This window comes from Vigna unguiculata, chromosome 8 (genome assembly GCF_004118075.2).
Source record: "Vigna unguiculata cultivar IT97K-499-35 chromosome 8, ASM411807v1, whole genome shotgun sequence".
NCBI classification, from domain to species: Eukaryota; Viridiplantae; Streptophyta; class Magnoliopsida; order Fabales; family Fabaceae; genus Vigna; species Vigna unguiculata.
Window position 1 is genome coordinate 18409202 of NC_040286.1, and position 22547 is coordinate 18431748.

Sequence of the window (22547 nt, forward strand, 5' to 3'; positions counted from 1 at the left end):
GCGAACTATAGGTTCAAAAAACTTTCGTTTAGCAAGCAAATATAGTTATGATTCTTTGCATATTTTCATTTTCGCCAATCTTTTCTATGTCGACAATCTTCAATGATCATTTATTATTGATCCTCATTGTCATTCATAGCATTCATTGCTATATTATATGTAAAAGTTTCATCAATGTTAACTTCATTTTGATTCCATATTATATGATTCATGACATAATTTATTGAGATCTCATCATTTTTAACAATTTCAGGTACCTGAGGTTCTTCTAGAACCAAATCATTAATTATGTAAAATAAATCTTTTGGGATTTCGACCTTTTCGATTAGGTCATCTTGCATTTTAGCTTCTTTCTCATTTAAGAGTTTTTATCTTTGGAACCAATAGGTCTACCACGCTTCAAATGTGTCTTTGGAACTAACAGGCTTACCACGCTTCAGGCGTGTTATGAATTAATATCAAATATACTTGAAGCATTAGTAGCTGGTATAGATGATTTGATTATCCTTTCTGTTAGTAAGAACATTTGGTAATGGATTTAGTAATTTTGTAAATGAATTATCCTTTGAACTTCTAGTTCACATTCTTTTATATGAGGATCAAGATAAGATAATGATAATTCATTCCAACCAATATTCTTTTCCAATTGTTTTCTTTCTCCCCCTAATGTTGGAAAAACATATTCATCAAAGTGACAGTCGAAAAGTCGAACTGTAAATAAGTCGAACTATTGGAAGTTCAAGATATTTTATTATTGAGGGAGAATCATATTCAACATATATTCTCAATCGTCTTTGAGGACCCATCATGGTCCCTTTTGGTGGGGAAATTGAAACATATACACCACAATAAAAAAAATTTACATGAGAATAATGTCACTGACCAAAAGCCAACTGCATAATAGAGTATTTGTGATAAATTGTTGGCTTGATGCAAATTAATAATGCAAAATGAAAAATTGCATATCTCCAAGTAGCCTTTGGAAGATTAGCTCTAGTAAGTAATGTCTTGCAACCAATTTTAGATGTTTTAGTAATGATTTTGCAAGTCTATTTTGAGTATGAACATGTGCTACTAGATGCTCAACTTCAATTCCAATTGATATACAATACTCATGAAAAGAATGAGATGTAATTTCACTAGTATTATCAAAACATATTTTCTTAATCGGATAATTTGGGAAGTGAGCTCTTAATTGTACTAATAAATTTGCAAATACCTGATTGCAAGTTGATAATAAACAAATATGTGACCATCTAGTTGATGCATCAATTAAAACCATGAAATATATAAATGATCCACATGGTGGGTGTATTGGACCACAAATATCACCATGTATTTGTTTTGAAAATGAGATTGACTCATTTCTAATTTTTCTGGTGATGGTCTTATTATTAACTTTTGTGAACGTATAGTACATGACAACTCATTGGTCTGAAGAAGTTTCTTAACTCTTAAGTAGGTGTCCACATGAGTTTTTGAACTATTTTTCGCATCATGATATATTCAGGATGACTCAATCGATCATGCCAAACAAGAAATTCATTTCCATTTGTAAGCTACTAGCTTACAATGACGTGCATCTCAATTGCATTACTATATGTCTAGTATAAGCCATAAGAGAAGGCTAATAATTTCTCCAATACATATTCTTTCTTTTTTTTCAACTCAATTATAGAGATATAAAGATATTTCATATCTTTTTCATTCTTGTTTGTCTCAATGTGATATCTATTTAGACAAATATCCTTAAAACTTAATAAGTTTCTATTCAACTTCTTGGTAGAAGTATAATAGCTCTTTCAGAGCCTTCACTTATACTTCTAGTACTATAAATAATGCTAACATTGATGTCTCACATTATCAAACAAGAGAAAAATTTATTACTCTTAAAAATTGTATAAGTTGTTGCACTATCAATAAGACAAATATCTTCATCATTGGTGCTAGTGCCAACATTCATTTTTCATATAAACATAAATATCAATATGATATTTTTTTAACACTCTCATAACCAATGAGGTGATCAATGCTTTCATTTGATTTAACAAAGAAAATAATAATATCAAGATGAGTAGCATACATATGGTTATAATCAGAATCACCATCTTCATAAGCAAAATGTGTTTCTATTATTTGTAAGATACTTTGGTTTACGACAAGTACAACTCAAATGACCTTTATTATCGTAATGATAATATATACTTTCATCTTATTTGCCAATATTTTCACATTTTTCTTTTTCCTTTTTCACATTTTTGTGCCACTTCTGTTGACAAAATGTATCTTTGAAATTTCCTTTAAAACCATGTCCATAATCAATATCACGATCATGAAAATATAAATCAAATGTTGTTACATTCACTTCTAGGAATGGAACAGAACTGATTGGACAAGTTACTTGATTTTCCATCAAAAGCTCAATGCTTTATTCAACCATACAAAGGCATGAAATAAATTCATAATATTTATTGTTGCATTCACTTCTGGGAATGGAGCAGATTGGATGGATCTCATGATTTTTGTATCAAAAGCTTCATTACTTGGTTCAACCGTACAAAGGCATGAAATAAATTCATAATATTTATTGCTGCATTCACTTCTGGGAATGGAGCAGATTAGATGGATCTCATGATTTTTCATCAAAAGCTTCATTGCTTTGTTCAGCCATATAAAGATATGAAATAAATTCATAATATTTATTGTTGCATTCACTTCTAGGAATGAAGCAGATTATTAGATGGATCTCATGATTTTTCATCAAAAGCTTCATTACTTTATTCAACCATACAAAAGCATGAAATAAATTCATAATATTTTTGAAATCTCTATTCACAAGATTGTTCTCGCAAGAACAAATTAGTTGCTCAGAGGCTTTATTTCTTTCTTTAATGGTATCACTAGGATCCATTGCATCTAAATGTATTTCAATATTTAATATCCAATATAAATAATTCTTCATTGTAATATCAAAGGTCACAAATCCAAATTTTACAACGTTTCACGTGTTTAGAACTAGCACAAAAAATAATAATAATAAAAATCATCATTATAATAAAAATAACAATAATAAGACGGAGAAAAAAATTGATAAAGCCAAACAATTCTTATCAGAAGAATAAGAATATAAGGTAAAATTGTAAATGAAGAAAGGATTAGAAAGAGTTTGGATTGAGACACACAAAGTAATGTTGTTAGAGAGAAAAAACTTCCACTAGTCCTCAGTTAGTTGGAGCATTGTGTTGATAATGTATTATAAAAATAAAGCTAATAAGAGAGAAGAAGGAGCGAAAGAATAGAGAATGAGAGAATAGGGAACAACTTTCTGCTGTGTATTATTATTGATAGAAATAGTCCTATTTATAGATACAACATGTAATCCATAAAGAAAACAAATCAACTCGTTAATACAAATATATTTACATCAAGAATAATGAATCATATGAGTATCAATTATATTAGTAAATGTATCAAATCAATGGACAATCATTAATTCATAACACCGTTTAAATTTTAAAACTTAAGAAGATTATGTTAGGAGGAAGGGAAGCGAAAAGGAAAACCCTTTATTTAACTATATTTTGAAACTAGTTTATTTAACTATAGTATTTTTATAATTAAAATTTACAATAAATAAATATTTTAAGTGTGTAAGTTACATTATTGTTTTACAGTAAGATATGATATAAGTTTAATTCAATAATTCAGTTTTTAAATAATTACTGAAATTAAACATTGAGACGAGAAAAGATAGCTTCAAGGAGATTTGCGATTAAAATTACTATATTTAAACTATTATATAAACATGGTTATTCTTTTTGCTACGTTTTTTTTTCAATTTCACTTTTAAGTTTTTTTTTTCAAATTTATCTTTTAAGAATAAAGGTTTTTAAATTTAACTATTTTTTTATTTAATCATTTTTTAATTTAATTTTTTTAAAATTAAATAAATAAAAAATATCTACAAAATAAATAAAAATCATCTATAATCAAATTATAAATATTATTTATTTGTTTTTATAATTATAATTTTATTATTATTTGTTATTATACAAAAAAGTGAACATAATTGTGTTTTCACTAATATACTCATAAAGATAAAAGAATTGTAATTTAAAATATACATTTAAATTATAATGTATGATAATTAAGAAAAATGAGAAGAAAAAAAAATAACACTAAAGGAGGCATTTACATAAAAATTTAACATCTGTCTACAAAGTATCTGATGTAAGAAAATGTAAAAAATGTGATGAGATTTTCATAATTAAAAACAACAAACAAAAAATATAAGAGATTATTCCTCTAAAACCATTTTTGGCAACCTAAACGAAAGAATATGTCATGGTAATCATGAAAACCTTTGTAATAAGGATAATGATATTTCAACAAAAGTTTTTGACAAGTATTTGACAAAGGTGACGTAGCAGCGGTTTTTTTTTTAATTTTAATTACGAAATGGTTAGTTCACACGTGCAGCGGAAAGAGAAATCAAAATGAAATTAAATGTCAGTTAGAGAGAGAAAGTGAAGAGAGAAAAGGGGGAAAGTGAGGCCGGGGGTTGCGAAGTGAGAAAGTGAAGAGAGAAAAGGGGGAAAGTGAGCCCGCCAGACTTTGTGGTTCAGTGAAAGTGAGATTCCGGCAACTATTTCGCCAGGGGGGGTGGAGGATAGTTATCAGTGAAAGCGAGAAAGATAGAAAGCAAGAGGGATAAAGCGAGAACGAGAATGAGAGAGTGATCGGAGTTAAGCATTGCAGATTAGTGGTGGATAATTGCAGTCATTGACGCCGTTTGGGTGGGTTACCAGAGGCAGGTCGTAGAAGAAGTCGTCGACGACAAGGAATTCGTCATCCCGAGCGTACACAACTGTATAAACAGTTGACGCCGATGTGGGTAGTAAGGACGCTGTATGTGGGGAGTTGATGCAAAGTTTTTTGAACAAAACTGCAGGACAAACCAATAACCTAATTAAAATGTGGTAATTGTAAGCAATATATGTCTGACTGAATCGAATATTATTGATGTATTTACTAAATTTAAAATCATTGTATTGGGTTTTTTTGCAACTTTCTTAGTAAAGTTTGCCCAAACTCCCCAAACATATATGCATAACTCCCCACATCTGCGTGACATGTTTTACACATGATTGTGGAGAGAAAAGGGGGAAAGTGAGGCCGGGGGGGTTGCGAAGTGAGAAAGTGAAGAGAGAAAAGGGGGAAAGTGAGCCCGCCGGAGTTTGGGTAAACTTTACTAAGAAAGTTGCAAAAAAACCCAATACAATGATTTTAAATTTAGTAAATACATCAATAATATTCGATTCAGTCAGACATATATTGCTTACAATTACCACATTTTAATTAGGTTTATTGGTTTGTCCTGCAGTTTTGTTCAAAAAACTTTGCTTCAACTCCCCACATACAACGTCCTTACTACCCACATCGGCGTCAGCTGTTTATACAGTTGTGTACGCTCGGGATGACGAATTCCTTGTCGTCGACGACTTCTTCTACGACCTGCCTCTGGTAACCCACCCAAACGGCGTCAATGACTGCAATTATCCACCACTAATCTGCAATGCTTAACTCCGATCACTCTCTCATTCTCGTTCTCGCTTTATCCCTCTTGCTCTCTATCTTTCTCGGTTTCACTGATAACTATCCTCCACCCCCCCTGGCGAAATAGTTGCCGGAATCTCACTTTCACTGAACCACAAACTCTGGCGGGCTCACTTTCCCCCTTTTCTCTCTTCACTTTCTCACTTCGCAACCCCCGGCCTCACTTTCCCCCTTTTTCTCTCTTCACTTTCTCTCTCTAACTGACATTTAATTTCATTTTGTGAAATACTTGTCAAAAACTTTTGTTGAAATATCATTATCCTTGTAATAAAGGCTGACCATATAGTCCGGCGCACGTACAAGTTACACTTCTATATAAAGTGTGACTCTCCTTTCCTTTTATAGATATTGCTTGCATTCTATTTCAAAGCAATAATACAACTTTTACTTCTTTTTTTCTATTTTACCCATATTACTTTTTCTGCACGCAGAAACTCATTCTCACCCTGATACATCAAAGCTGCATCATCATCTTTTCTACAAACACTAAGATGGTATCAGAGCACTTTCTCTGCTACACATATCTAAATCTTTTCTTTCTTTTCTTGGTGTAGGTTTTTGTTCGTTCTTGATTCTTTCCACCATAGTTGGCATATCTTTTGTTCAATCTTCAACACCCGATCATATGTTCTTGCATCCTAGTGAGAATCCTTCCACTGCCTTGGTTTTTCTAGTGCTTGATGAAAACAATTATCATTCACGGTGTAGATCCATGATGACGTGCCAATAACAAGATCCAGTTCGTAGATGGGACTACCACTGAACCAGAGAAAAAGGATGCTTTGTATCAAGCATGGAAGCGTTGTAGCGAAATGGTCACTTCTTGGATTGTCCACTCGGTATCTCATTCAATTCGACAAAGTGTGTTATGGATGGATAACGCAACAACAATTTGGAATGATTTGAAATCCAGATATTTTCAAGGTGGCTTCATGTGCATCTCTGACTTACAATCTGAAGTTTCTACCATGAAGCAAGATGAATCCATTGTAATTGAATTTTTCACTAAGTTGCATATAATTTGGGATGATATAGATAACTTTAGGCCTAATCATGTATTACCCCTAGCTTTGGTTAGGCCATCTTTATTTTCTAGACTACTCTTCCTCTCTTGCTTATGCTTTGGGCCTTCCTTTTTGGCTTGGGAAGAGAAGGAAGAGTGATGCACATCTTGCTTTGGAAGAATTTTTTTGTAGGCAAGTAAAAACTTGGTGAAAGCTTGCCCCTTTTCTTTTTCTTCTTTATCTTTTTTTATTATATTTCTATCCTTATTAACTTCTTGATGTGATAGAGGTAGTAAAGTTGTCTTTTTCCCATTTTTGAAGAAAATGTATTGGTTGGTATGGCCATCATGTAAAGTTTGTTTATCAAATTGCCATGGCCTACCTAGTAAGATGTGTGTGACTTCCATGGTAACAACATCACATAGCACCTCATCTTTGTAGCTTCCTATAGAGAAGTTAATTAGGACTTGTTTATTGACATCTATTTCTCCCTCTTTACTTATCCAAGCAAGCTTGTAGGGCTTAGCATGAGAAATGGTCTCTGAGCTAAGCTTTTCCACCAACCTTGTGCTAGCTACATTGGTACTACTTCCTCCATCAATAATTAGAGAGCAAACCCATTTGTTAATTTTGCATCTAGATTGAAAAATGTTTTCTCTTTGAGTTGGCTCAAGTTCACTTTGATCTTGACCTATCATGCGCCTTAATAACATAAGGTCTTTCTCAAAATTTTAGTTTTACTAGAGGAAGAAGGTTCTTTTGAAAGAGAATGGGGAGATGAGTGTTCACTTTCAACATCATTACTCTTCTTTAAGATCATGGTCCTCTTGGTTGGGCAATTTAAAGCAATGTGATTATAACCCAAACATTTAAAACATTTAATAGAACTTGATCTTGGAGAAGTGGAATGGTGAATGTGATCACTTGGTGACTTACTTTTACTTGGTGGTTCTTGATGAGAGTTAGAAGGGAACTTATCATGTTTCATTTTATCCTTTCCCTTCCATGAGTGACTAAAGTAGTGGTTGGGTGAGTAACTCTTCCTTGCCCTTCTTTTTCTTTTCAATTGAATTTCAATCCCAAGGGCAAGTGTGAAAACATTTTCAAGAGTGGAGTACTCATACAACTCTACTTGGTCTTGTATGTCTCTCCTAAGACCACTCACAAATCTTTTTATTTTTTCTTTGTTAGTTTCTTTTATTTCAACCCTACGCATTTGAGACTCTAATTCTTTAAAGTACTCACTCACACTCATAGAACCTTGGTGAAGCCTTTGGAGCTTCAAAAGAAGTTCCTTCCTATAGGAGGGAGGAACAAATCTAGCGCACATAAGAGTTTTAATGTCCATCCAAGAAGCCGCGGGTGGCCCTTGGTCATAATTCTTACAAACTTTATGCCACCAAGTATTGGCATACTCCAAAAATCCTAAAACTACTAGATCAACTTGTGCTTGATCCTTTACATGATTTTCAATGAAAATTTGATCAACTTTAGCTTCCCAATCAAGGAAGATTTTGGGATCACTTCCACCATAGAACTTAGGAATCTTTGGAGTTTGCTTCTCTTGTGATGGGTTGTGCCTAGAATGCCCTCTTTTCCTAGGATCTCTTTCTTTCTCCCTAGCTTCAAGCCTTTGAATGTGCTCTTGGATTCTTAGGTCACTTTGCTCCTTGTCTTTTCTCAATTTTTCAAAGGCCTCCTTCCTTGACAACTCCAAATCCCGAAGCAATCTCATCAATGTATTATTTTTGTTTGGTGTAGGTGCATTTGATGAACTTGCCATGATTCCTACAACAAAAACACTTAAATCCGAGACAAAATAAATGGATTAGAGGTTAGACAACATGAAAACCGAGACCAAATCCAACCCAAATTGTAACCCAAGTGTTTAGATCACTCTCCCAAAGTAACAAGGCAAGGCTAGCACTCAAAATCCACCAAAGGAGTGAAGCAAACACTTTTAAAAACTTGTTCAAAACCTTTCAAATGCAAGACAAGTGATTCGGCCACAACATCCCAAGAGTTTCAAGAAAAGAAAACTACTAAGACACAACAAAGAACACCTAGTGACAAGCAAGAAAAGCACAAAAACAAGAAAGTTTAACTTTTAAGGAAATTTTTTTTTAAAGACAAAACTTGAACAAGACTAAAGCAATGAAAAACACTTTTAAAGACTCTATGGAAAGCATTTGAACAAGCCAAGATTATACCTCAAATTATGCATACACCAAGAAAGATCATAACCAAGTTAAAGCATGGAACTAATTTGCCAATATCACCCAAAATCCAAGTATAAAATTTGGTAGCATAACACCTAGTAAAAATGGCCAAATGGATTCACCAAGCAACACATTAGCTCTCTTCCAAACTGTTTTTGGTCATGAAAATAATTTTTCTTTTCAAAACTAGGTACTTAAGATGATGAGAAGGATATTTTAGGGTGTCTTGAACACTTAGTTCCTTAAAAATTAGGTCAAAATCAATTTCAAGGAGCATGCTACAACAAAAGGCATAGATCTCATGCAATAGCTCAAATACTTAGAAACAAGAATAAGAAAACTCAAAGAAGCATATGACATATGACTCAAGCAAAAATTAGACACATTTAAAGACTCAACATGACATACACAAAGACACAAACATGTAGCTATCATGCATTTAAACTCATGGATTTGAGGCTCAAAGACTAAGCATCCAAAGACATGTTATCCAACCACATTTAGGAGCAAAGGAGTCACAAAACCGAAGCCAAAATTGCCACAACATAACCTGAAAACGTTGTTTTTCATATTCTCGGCAGCTCTGACCTTTGCTCACTCATTTTATCATAACTCTCTCCACAGACCTCCAAATGCGTTAATTCTTTTTTTGTTGGAAACTAGACTCACAGAGCTTTCTTTGGATATAAAGAAAGTTACTTTTGGACCACTGAGCTAGTTGCAGTAATTTTTTCAAAAACGCACACGTTGCTGCCAGTACTGTTTTTATGTGGACCATTCAAAGATAGCTACACAAGACAAGGTTAGAACATGAAAACACCATATTCAAGGACAACCAATGCTCTAGATACCAAATGATGAAGGATTAACTTGTTCCTTTTTAAGATTATTGAATATGGTGTGAGTTGATTAAGAAAGATAAGTGAAATCTCCACTGGACATTAAGATAGCAAGCTATCTAGATGTGAAGGTTCCTTTCACAAAGCTCAAGAGAAGAAGATGATGGATTGATTCAAAACAAAAAGGAAATGGAAAGCACATAAACCATAGAAAACCAAGAACAATTAAAGGAAGAAGAAAACATAAAATGGAAAGAAAAGAAATGGTAAAAATGTGAGAAGCACGCCACTACAAGGCTAGGCAAGAAGCCATGACAACCTTGAAGATGAGTGGATGTGTGCCGCCACTTGCTATGCAAGATAAGGATAAGAAGTATTCACTCCCAAGGGAGGAAACTCTCACAAATGGTTGAGACACAAGAGTGTTTTTACTTCAAAATGTTCAACCCTTTTACATGTCTAGGAGCACCCCTTATATAGAAGAGTTTAGGGGCCTCTAAGCAAATAAAAGATACCTAAGGATGTCTCTACAAAAACCTAACCCTAGCTTCTAGAAACTAGGTCAAATAAGGTTACAAAAAATGAGAGACAAAAGAGCTAGCTATGGTGTGTGCAAGGCTAATTTCGTTCTAGCACAAAAGGAGACAAAGAATGTGTCTCATATGTCTCCAAAAAGTGGCCAAAGAGTGCTAAAAACAAAGGAGACCAAAGGTACATAGGTACACTTGCTTCATGCCTTTTACTTTATGCTTTATGCTTTATGCCTTTGCTTTACTCTCTCTTCCACATCATTTATGCTCCCCAATCACCATGCGCCACCTAGCATTGCTTTCTTACTCCTAATTAACCTACAAAGCAAATAAACATAGATTAGCATGTTGGCTTAAGTCAAGTCAACTATAGTCAATAAGTCAATAAGTCAAACCTAGTCAAAGGTCAACAAGTCAACTAAAGTTGATTCAACTAAGTCAACTTTGGGAATCAAAAATAATAAACACAAATGAAAAGGGATGAAGGATTAGTGAACTTCCTTTCTAAACATGCTTAGTCTTCTTAAGCATGTGCCTTCATCCTTGGTTGGGGTCAATCCTTCATCAGAAATTGATGTCAACATTAATGCTAACAACACTCAAATTACTTGTACTTATTGTGGGAAAGGTGGTCATACTGAATCTATTTCTTTTAAGAAAAACGGTTTTCCTTCTAACCATGAAGGAAAGAATTCAAGAAATTACACCAAACACACTTGCACACACGGTGGTAGAAACGAACATAAAGTGGACGTATGTAACAGAAAACATGGTTTCCCGTCTGGCCACAAATTCTTCAACAGCAAAGCCAATTATGTTAAAGTCAATGAGAGTAAACATGAAGAGAAGCATGATAATATGAGTGGTGAACAAGACATGTGTTTGAGACAACAACAAGATCAAACTTTGCTTGCTCTACTTCGATCCAGATAGGAAGGTGTTGAAGACTCTAATGCTACTCAAATAAATATCATCACCTCTTATTTGTCCCAGCCAAGTAAACCTTTCGTGAGTTCTTGTGATATAAAAGATAAAGGTGTCTAAATATTTGACTCAAGAGCAACAGACCATGTTTCTTGCTCTCTGAACAACTTTTTGTCATATAAAACCATCAAAAACATACTTGTACATCTTCCTAATAATTCAAAGGTTATTGCAACTCATATTGGTAGAGTCAAACTTAACAAAAAGCTTGTTTTAAATGATGTTCTTTATATTCCAGCCTTTGAGTATAACTTAATCTGTATTTCAAAGCCTTTCTCTGCTCTTAATATTGAGATTTTGTTTTCACCTAACCTTTGCGTGATTCAGAATCCAAACACGAAAGGGAGGATTAATTGGTTTAGTTGAATCTGAAGCTGGCTTGTATATGCTTTCCAATACTGAGAAATCTCTAGTTTTAAATGACAAATCTTCTTGTAATAGTTTAAATAAAAACTTATGACATTATAGGCTAGGCCATCTCTTTGACAATATATTGAACATTTTGAAAGAGAAATATCCTTACATTCATAGTGACACTAATATATGTGATGCCTGTCATTTTTTCTAAATAGAGAAAGCTTTTGATGTTGTTCACGTTGATATTTAGGGACCATGTTCCACCCCTTCTATGCATACTCACAAGTATTATCTTACTACTGTTGATGGCCACACATGTTTTACATGGATCTATTTGATGACTAAGTTCAATAAAACCAATAAAATAATGAGTGCTAATGGCCTTGAGTTTAGCATGAAGAATTTTAATGATGTTGAGGGAATTATACACCAAACATGTTGTGTAGAAACCCCCGAGCAAAATGGAGTGGTGGAGAGAAAGCATCAACATCTCACAAACGTGACTCATGCCCTGCTTTTAAGGTCTAGAATGCCTTCTTAGTTTTGCTCTTTTGTTGTCTTATATGTTGCATACTTAATAAATGTTACTCCTACTCCTTTTTTAAAAGATTCTTCTCCTTTTGAGAAACTATATAACAAGAAATGTGATTTAAATCGTATCAAGGTTTTCAGTTGTCTTTGTTTTAATAGTACTTTAATTGCCAATAGAAGAAAACTTGATTCACATGTTGATCTAGATGAGTTTTTGGGTTTTAAAACCAATACTAACGGACATGTTGTTTATAACCTTAAAATACATGATATAGTTATCTCTAGAAATGTTATTTTTACGAAGACATCTTATCTTACTCAAAGCAGCATGATAAAATTGATAAACATAATCAAGAGACCTTTCATTTTTTTTTAAATTTTCAAGATGATGTGAATGATCATACTCCTGATAATAATGACAATGTTGTGCTGGATAACATAGATGATATTTCTGATAACACAAACTCTTCTAATGATAATTTTGAACAAGAACATGTGCAATCTGATAATAGAAATAATCGAAGCATTAGAACTAGAAATCCTCCTTCATATTTAAAGGATTACCACATGTTTTCTATTGTCTAAAAATATAAGATATCCTATTGAAAAGTTTGTTTCTCTTGAAAAACCACTAGTGCAGTTTTGACATTTTAACTCGCGTTATAGGCTTCGGTTGTCGCTTAACCAAAGCATAAAATGGCGCGGTGGCAATTTTGCAATTTTTTTCAACTTTTATGCCTCGGTTCATTAGAAAATTGGTGCCAAAAGGTCTAATATGCCTCGGTTTTGAAGACTCGAAGCCTAAAAGTTGGCTAATATTTCAAAAATGCCATTATAGCAGTGACATTTGGCCTCGGTTGAAATTGAACCGCTGCCAAAAACTGTTTTTTGCCTCGGTTAAAATTGAACCGATGCCAAAAAGTATTTTTTGCCTCGGGTGGAATTGAACCGCTGCCAAAAACCGGTTTTCTGCCTCGGTTAAAAATTGAACCGAGGCCAAAAGGTTCATTAGGGTTCAAAAATTGCGAATCACTTTTTTTCCTCTTCTTCCTCGCGTGCGCGTTCTCTCTCTCAGCCACCCACCTCCACTGCTGTTGTTGCACTCCGACCACTCACAACTACTAGACGTTTGGCTCATTCGTGTTCTGGCTTGGCGAAGTGCGATTTGGGGCTCGCGAAGTGGGCATCAGTTCATTGTGTTACAGGTGCGTGGTAGATTGGTGTTGTGCGTGGATGGAGATTTGTCGTTGATGGTGGCGAGATGTGTACGTGGCGGCAGCGTGAAGAAACTTGTCATTGCGAAGGAGGTGGTTTCGCGATTTGGAGGAGGAGACGCGATTTAGGGTTTGTGATTTGCTACAGATGGTTGCTTTTTGTTTGCATTTATGCAAGTGTGATGTTCACATTTTTGTGTATGAAGAACATGGAGGTTCCATGGTGGTTGCACGATTCAAAAATTGCTCTTACGATGAAGGAGAAGACTGCAGTGGCTACGGATCTTTTGTTTTGAGTTTCAGATCTGGCGGTGGTTGACGGAGTTGTGGTCTAACCATGGTGACTACCTAGGGTTTCTGGTGGAGAAGATGGGCAGAGAAGCACATATGGCCTCGGTTCTCAGTAGAACCGAGGCAGAATATGGAGCTTCTGCTTCGGTTGAGACCCGAGGCAAAAAGCTAACCTTTTTGGCCTCGTCCTAATATGCCCCGGTTCTAGAACCGGGGCAAAATGACAAAAATAACCGCTGCCAAAAGCCCTTCCTGCACTAGTGAACCTTTCTTCTAGTTTTAAGCATATGATTTGTTCTATTGATGGTAACAAAGAACCTAATACGTTTGAGGCAGCGGTTAAATGTAGTAAGTGGCACTCTATTATGGATTATGAGATATATGCTTTGAATAGAAATCATACTTGGACCATTACTACCTTGCCTAGTGACAAAACTACCATAGGGTATAAGTGGGTGTATAAAAGAAAATACAAAGCTAATGGAGATATTAATAGGTACAAGGCACGCCTCGTTGCAAAGGGGTATACACAGAGAGAGGGATTGGACTATCTCGATACTTTTTCACCAGTCGTAAAACTAACAATTGTTCATATGTTGCTTAGGCTAGCTGCCATAAAAGACTAGTTTCGGTGATGCAACGAATGATATTAAAATCATTGGTTTCAATGATTCTGACTAGGCAGGGTGTTGTTACGTGTCGGTAAGTGTACCAAATCATACAAGAAATAAAGTGAACAAGTCTAGATATTGTATCCCACAAGAACTAATGTGATCTAAATTAGTTGGTTAGTTATTGATAAAGGTTGAGAATAACAAAACATTTGTTGTTTAAAGAAAAAAAATAATTTTAGAATTTATTATAAAGCATAAACAGAAATTGGCACAATGGAAATAAATAGCTTGATTAAGTATAAGATAAAAACTTCACCAAGATTGGGTGTCATGATACGATTCAAGTAAAAACAACAAACAATATATTTCTATTTTCGTCTCTCACATTCACAACACTATGTAACAAGACACTCAGTTGAGAATGAGCTCAGCCAATCATCCTCAAATAGATGGTCAGTTTGAGAGAACTATATAGTCGTTGGAGGATCTGCTAAGAGCATGCGTGTTGGATCACTTGGGCACATGGAGTGATATGCTACCATTAGTTGAGTTCACGTACAATAATAGCTATCATTCCAACATTGGGATGGCACCATACAAGGCTTTGTATGGTGGGAGATGCAGAACATCATTATGTTGGTAGCAAGATGGAGAGTTAGTGCTACTTGGACCATAATTTTTGTAATAGACCACTGAGAAAGTCAAAATGATACAAGATTGAATACGAGCTACTCAGAGCAGGATAAAGTCTTATGCAGATAAGAAGAGAAGGTTGCTTGAGTGAGGCAGGTGACCATGTATTCCTTAGGGTTACACCGACAACCGGTATTTGAAGAGCACTCAAGTCGAGAAATCTGACTCCTTGATTAATTGGGCAGTACCAGATCACGAGGAGGATTGGCCCAGCGGCGTATGAGATTGCTTTGCCACCTCACTTGGCAAACTTACACAATGTCTTCCATGTATCATAATTGAGGAAGTACATTGCAAACCCTACACATGTACTAGAGTTGGACCAGTGAGAATCTTAGATTCTCAAGTCAAGCAACTCAGAGGGAAGGAGATCTGGACTATGAAGGTTCTTTGGGATGAGGCAACCTAGGATATGACATGGGAGATGGAAGACCTCATGAGATAGTCTTATCCGCACTTATTTCTTTGTAGTTAATTTTCGAGGACGAAAATTTTATAAGGTGATGGAAATGTAAGACCCGAGGAAATTAGTTAATTAAATAAATAATTAATTAATAAGAGCGGGTAGTGGGAGTCTTTATGACAATTAATGTTAGCTTATATGAGGTGGAAAAGTACTAGCTTATATGGTTGTGAGTACTTGATTGTGTTGAGAGGACCTGTGTTTGAGTCTTATGTATGCCAAATTGTGTGTTATTTAATTGATTATTATTTTAATAATACGCTTGATCATGATGAGTGATAATAAAATCCTAGATTTATAGGAGCGGGGATAGTGTGGGAACAAACTTTATTTGAGTTTTTATTACTTATAGCTTTGAATAAACTTGTAAACATTTATGTACATACCTTTATATGTAATGAGTTTTATAAGGTAAGGATTTGATTTATTTTTATGTTGTAATAAGTTTTTTAAATTTTCTGTGTTTTTGGGAAATTGAGTTATAATAAATGAGATTTCCTTTACATTTATATTTTATTTTATTAAAATGAGTAATATCCGATCGGGATGTTACATGTTGGATGCTCTATCCAAGTGTTAGGTCGCAGGGTCAAGGTGAATCTCATATGCTTGCCTTTGGAGGGAATGGGTGTGAAACTGGAAGTATTAAGAATAGAAAATGTTTTGGTAGAGTGATAAGGGTACACACTCATGACTATATCAGAGATAGCTTTCCTTTCTTAATTCTAAAGGTTGGGGGAATGAGAGTAGAGTTATAGTTGAAGTTTTGTCTTTTATACCTCTTCTTGTCATGTTTGCACCTCGGTGGCTTGTGTGTGTTGTCTGTAATGGCAGGGGAATGCAGATCCAAGGTCAAACTTGACTTGCCTTTGCAAGGGTGGGTAGGGCCTTTGAGTCAATCTCTTGATAGAATATGAAAATATGCAGAAGGTTGTATATCGATGGACGATGAAAGTTAAGTTTGGTTTAGTGGGCTTAAAAGCGACATCCGAGTTCACAAGCGACACGTTAGACTCAGGGATCTTCAAGAACAGGTTCATGGGACGAATACCACAAGTTTTGTAAGAGGATTTGAGATCAAAGGTTAGATTAATGAGAGGTACGAGCGCATGATTGTAGAACAAAGTTTGAGAAGTCAAATTGGTACTACATCCCAACAATGTTGGAGGTCTGAAGTGGGAAGTTATGGAACGTATGAGGCTAAGGCTAAAACAGTAGAGACCATGAAGGGAGTGAGGAAGGGAGAATCTCAAGTGGGATGTTAAGTTGAGGCAGAGCTTGAGAGATTAGTCTGACAATGCTGTGTCTTACAAAAAGGGGAAGACCAATCATGTGATGAAAATGAAGTATGTTAAGGGTTTTATACCAGGTCAACATCAATGGGAGGCAATTGAATCTTCTGAGCAATAACCACATATCAAGTCAATAGTACAATGGATGTCCTAAGTAAGGTGGCTCAAAGGAGAGAAAGGTTTGACTTGGGACATAAGATGGACGGTTTCAAGTATCGGAAGAAGAAGTACATTGTTAAATTGTTCTTATGGGAAAGGCTAGTTGGTAATGTCATAGCACATGGAAGGAGGAAAGGAAAAGGAATGTTTTGTGTAGCTGAAAGGGTGTCTTTAATAGTTGGTGTTGGAATGGTTAAAGCAAATAAGTAAATTCAACACCTGACAATGGCAATAATGGCAATGATGGCAATGCATGAAACACAAGAAGCAATACCCATGGCAAGGGAATGGAAGGAAGGGTTACAAACCCTTACAAGACTACACATTGTGTGAATCTTCATATTCTTTGCCATGGCTTCTACAAAGATGAATGCCTCCATGTGACACTCTCTTTTAAAGTGGGAAACTTAAAAAATGCAATAGTTCATGCACTCACAAGAGAGGAACTTGCATCCTGACCATCAAAGTTCTTGTCGAACTCGTCACACTTCAGACCTTGTTCCTCACTCTTATTGAGTACTATGATGTAATTCTTAAGGTCTCCAAGCCATTGCACTACAACTTCAATAACAATATTTGATCCTTCAACAATAGCACTTTTGCTTAGCATCCATCTTTCCAACATTAAGCTACATCTGATTTTCATTTTTAAAGAAAGAAGAAATTCCCACTCGCTTTCCTTCCTCAACTATTCAGCGGGCGCGTTAAAGTCTGCAAAGGAATGTTAGGTGCATTTAGAATGTTTGATGGTGGCGGAACCAGAGGAAGCCTCTAGTGATAAAGGTGTCAAGTCAAAGTATAAGTAGAGAGACAAATGAGAAGGAATATAGGAAAAGTTATTGAAACATGTAATGCAAAATTTCCAAAAGTTGTTTTTTATGCCAATTTTGGTAGTTCAAAGGGTTATGGTTCTGTCAAGTTTGACGATGATAATGAAAGATCCCAAACCACAACTCAAATGTTCGATGTTTAACGTTCCAATAGGCTTACATGCATTGGTGCTACAACTATAAGAAAATCATTTTTCCATTTATAGAAGTCGACGAAGCATAATTTTTTGTGATGTTCTTTATTGGTGGAGTGGTTGCGACAATGGCTTCCAATGTAATAGCCTACACAACACTATGCATCATCGTTGTTCATACCTTTCCACCACCACATTATTTCTTAACAACGCAGAAACTCAAACTAAAAAAAAACTTCCTTTCAATGGTGTGTTTGGATGGATAAGATAGTTGGTTGATCTCTTCCCCTCTATGATAAGAACTTGGAGTGTTCTTACAGGGGCGCAATAGCACGTGCACGACTCTTGAAAGCTAATACTCCAACTTAGAGACGAAGCTTTGATGAGGCTCATAAATTAGTCTCAACCACGACAACCACAAAATCCTCGATGCACGACAATGTTGATAGATCGATATGCATAATGACCGAGAAGAAACTCAGGACAACAAGCAATATTCTTTGGTAGAGTTCCTCGATGTCGTGGCTAAGGATGTTTCATCAAATAAAGAACATGAATTTCTATAAGGAAATTTGTAAAAAGGGTTTGAGGAAAACTCTGGCTAGGAAAGACAAGGTTCTTAAGTTTGTTAGTGACTCACTTTTCTTTCCTGAGAGACTACTTATTAAACTTTCAACAATATTTCCCTTAAAAAACTTGTATACATCACACAATTGGCAATTTGGGTGGTAACAATATCAACTTACATTGTCCTTCATTAAAAGCCCAAAGCTCCCCAAAATCATCCTCACTCTTCCTTACAAGAAATGGGAGTCACACACTATTATAGCTTGAAAGGACAACACTTTGATGAAGAGCACAACAAAGAAAACCTCCAAGCTGATTCATGAAGTCTGGGAAAAGCATGCAAAATGGAAAGAGAAAGATCACTCCAAATAGGAACAACCTAAAGAGCAATCGTCGAACTTCATCAAAGTTGTGGAATTTTTCACAAACCATTTTGGAAGGAGTCTGATAGTCCAAACACTGGAACTACCTAATCAATACGACAACCACAAAGATCAAGAATAATTTTGATCTCCAAAACGTCGAAATTAGTAGAGTAGACTACGAAAGGAGCAACTCAACGTTCCAGTACTCGAGTACAAGAGTAACTTGGTGTTATAGTACCTGAATACAAGAGCAACTCAGTGCCACCATACCCGAGTACAAGAGCAACTCAACACTCTAGTACCTGAGTACAAAAGTAAACTCGGTGTTACAATGTTTGAGCACAACAACAACTCGGTGTTCCAATGCTTGAGTATAAGAACAACTTGAATTCTAGTGCTTGAGTACAAAAGCACTTTGATATTCCAATGACTGAGTACAAGAGCTAGAGCAACTTGGTGTTCCAATACCCGAGTACAAGAAGAATTTAGTGAGTGCAAAAGCACCTCGACATTCCAATGACATAGTACAAGAGAAAAAGCAATTCAGCATTCCAATACCCGAGTTCAAGAAGAATTCAATGACTACAACAATAACTCGACGTTCTAGTGTCTAAATATAGGAGTAAACTCAACGTTCTAAGGCCCTTGTACAAGAGCAGCATGATGTTCCAATGCCTAATTACAATAACAACTTGCAATTCTAATGCCTTAGTATTGAACATCTCGATGTTCTAATGACCGAGTACAATAGCTGATGGAGCTCCTTGCCTGGTTTTTTGAAAGGAGAAGCTCCTTAATGCAATAGAAATGGAATGTAAGCAAGGTTAAAGGCCCTTGAGCAATGGAATGGTGTGGTGGAGATGGAGTTCTAGGAAAGAGAAATTATCTTAGAGGAAGGAGGCTAGAGGAGATCTAAGGAGATTCCTAGCTCTCATGACTCTCAATAAGGCAAATGTGTGGAGTGCTCTCAACATCAAGGCATTTACCATTCAAATTAAGAGTAACCTTTACACAATGCATAGGAGCTCTCTTATATAGCCTAAGGAGAAGGAAGAATTCAGCTAAGCTAAGTTTATGACATGTGTTGAATTCTTTCTAGATCTAGATCTAGATCTCCTTATTTGGTGGATCAAGTGCCATGTGGCAAGTCACACCTTCCAAATTTCAACATGTGCTCAATGTGTTAAGTGTGGCATGTTTTCTAGACACCTATTCGGTCAAAGCTTGTTTAATGAAGTTATGAGCCCAATTAAACAATGCTTTGGTGAATTTTTGATCCAATTATTGAAAGCACACAATAATTACAAAGGTGGCCCAATTACATTGGTCGAAATCCACATGTAAACAAATGTTTATCTATATTTTAATATATTCCTTAGCCCATTTGAAAGGTAGCTTGATTCCATTAGGCCTTGAAGGATCTTGACCATCACTAGCATTTTAAATCTTCTTAAGCATTCCTCTAGTGATTGGGCCTTTATTTAGGCTTTGGCCTTGTTTTTGGTATTGGGCCTAGAAATGGGTTTGGGCTGGATTCATTAGGAGTGGTTTAGTGTTTTAACACCCCAATTACTTAGACAGTAACATTAAGGAAAAACCCTCTAGGTGAGGCAACGAGTTACTTAATAAATTTAACAAAAGCCCTCCAAGCAAGGCATTGAGTTATTTAGACAAGTAACATTAAAGAAAAGCCTTCCAAGCGAGGCATCCAGTTACCATAAAGCCCTCAAGACGAGGCACCGAGTTACTAAGACCAGTAACATCAACAAAAGACCCTCTGGGTGTGACAACAAGTTAACTTAAAACCCTTCAAACAAGGCACCTAGTTACTTAGATAGTAACATAATGAAAGCCCTTCAAGCGAGACACCGAGTTACTTAGACAAGTATTATTAACAAAAAGACCTCTGGCAAGGCATCAAGTTACTTAATAACTTTAACAGAAGCCCTACAGGTGAGACACCAAGTTACTTAGACAAACTTAAGCAAAGCCCTCAAACGAGGCACCAGGTTACTTAAACAGTAACCTAAGCAAAGCTCTTAAATGAGGAATTGAGTCACTTAGACAGTAACATAAGCAAATCCCTCAAACAAGGCACTAAGTTATCTAGACAGAAACAAAAGTCCACAAACGTGGCACACGAGTTACATAGACTGCAACATGAGCCCACAAATGTGGCCCCCGAGTTACCTAGACGATAACATAAGTTAAGCCCGTTTAGGCAACATCTTGGCCTACCTAGATGGTAGCATCAAATTAAGCCCACTAAGGCGGCACCCAAGCCTACCTATGTCGGCAACACACATAAAGCTTGCTAAGTTGGTAGCACAAAGCTTGCTTAAATAAATGGCGTCAGATCCTACCAAAGTCAATAATTCAAAACGCTCAAGATAGCATCCATGATCAAATATGACCACCCACAGCTTGGCCAAATGACCAATCCACCTGCAAAGTCAAAGATGACCACATATGGTTTGACCAGGTAGCCAATCCACTTGCAAGGTTAAAGACGACCACATATAGTCCATCCAAACCACCAATCCACCTATAAGCATAAAGCCTTGCTACAACTCGACTACATGGCCAGTTATTGTAAGACCCAGGAAATTTAAATAATTAAATAAATAATTATTTATTTAATTTAATTGCATTTTAATTTAATTAAATTGGTTTAGGGTTAGGAAAAATAAAGAGTACCAACCACTGATCTATAGAGTAGAACGAAATTGAGGGTGATTTGAGATAGTGGGAGATCAAAGAGAGGGCAACTTAGAGAAGGAAAAAGCTAGACACATTTTTGAACGAGGAATCCATATTAGGGTAGTTGCATTATGTGTTTAAATTCAAATGTATATGATTTATTGTTGTATGATCATTGTGTGTACCTCTCTTTTTGTCAAATTTTGTAACTATGTGCATTTTTGAAAATTTTCCAAAAATCGTCTGGTAGTCATCATGACCTGCTAGGTGACACATGTGCCTAAACCCAATTTTTTGGGTTTTGGAGATGAACCGCCTAGCGGCATGTTCTTCCCGCTAGGCGACGCGAGCTGGGTTACCCAGTTCATGGTTTTGGTGATTCTTTTGATGTCTGCGAGGCTTAATTTGACTATATATATGTACAATTGTGTGGAATTTTGATGTGATTGAGGTCATGGAATTGTTTTATATGAAATTGGTATGAATCGTGAACTAATTAGAGGATTAGGGTTCATGTTAGGATTGGGGATGAACAAATGTGATCGTTGTTTATGATTTATGATATGTTTCATGAAATAATCTTAAACTGAACAAGCATGAACTTTATATTATGTTAAACATTAAAATTATGACAAACCCCAGCTGGAATTGGTGATTGGGGGGTTTTAGTGTTCGTCTAGGTGTTGAAAAATTTGGAATTTTTCCAGAATGGTATGCTTCGCCTAGCGGCACATGAACTGCTGCCAGGCGACAGATCAAGGCAGATGGAAAATTTGTTTATGTTTTATTGTTGAGTTTCCTAGGTGAGTTGTCTTGCAATTTTGTGCATAATACTGAGTAATTGGGTCTAGGGTGTGAGAAGAAATTATATGCATGTAATTAAATTAGACACATGGATGAGGATATGATGATTGGAATTGGAAGAGAGGAAAAGTGATGTTATCTTAACTGTGATGTTGTAAAGAGTTTGTTTTTGGGTGAATTTCATTTAAGTGCATATTGTGTAAGGGTTAGCAATTGGAATAACATGATTTACTTGACTAATGAGTTTGAGTAGTGGCCATGATGTTTGAGATTGTGTTGGTCTGTAATTTAATTATATGAGTATGCCAGAATGAGGTTATGTGATATCATGTATTGAATGT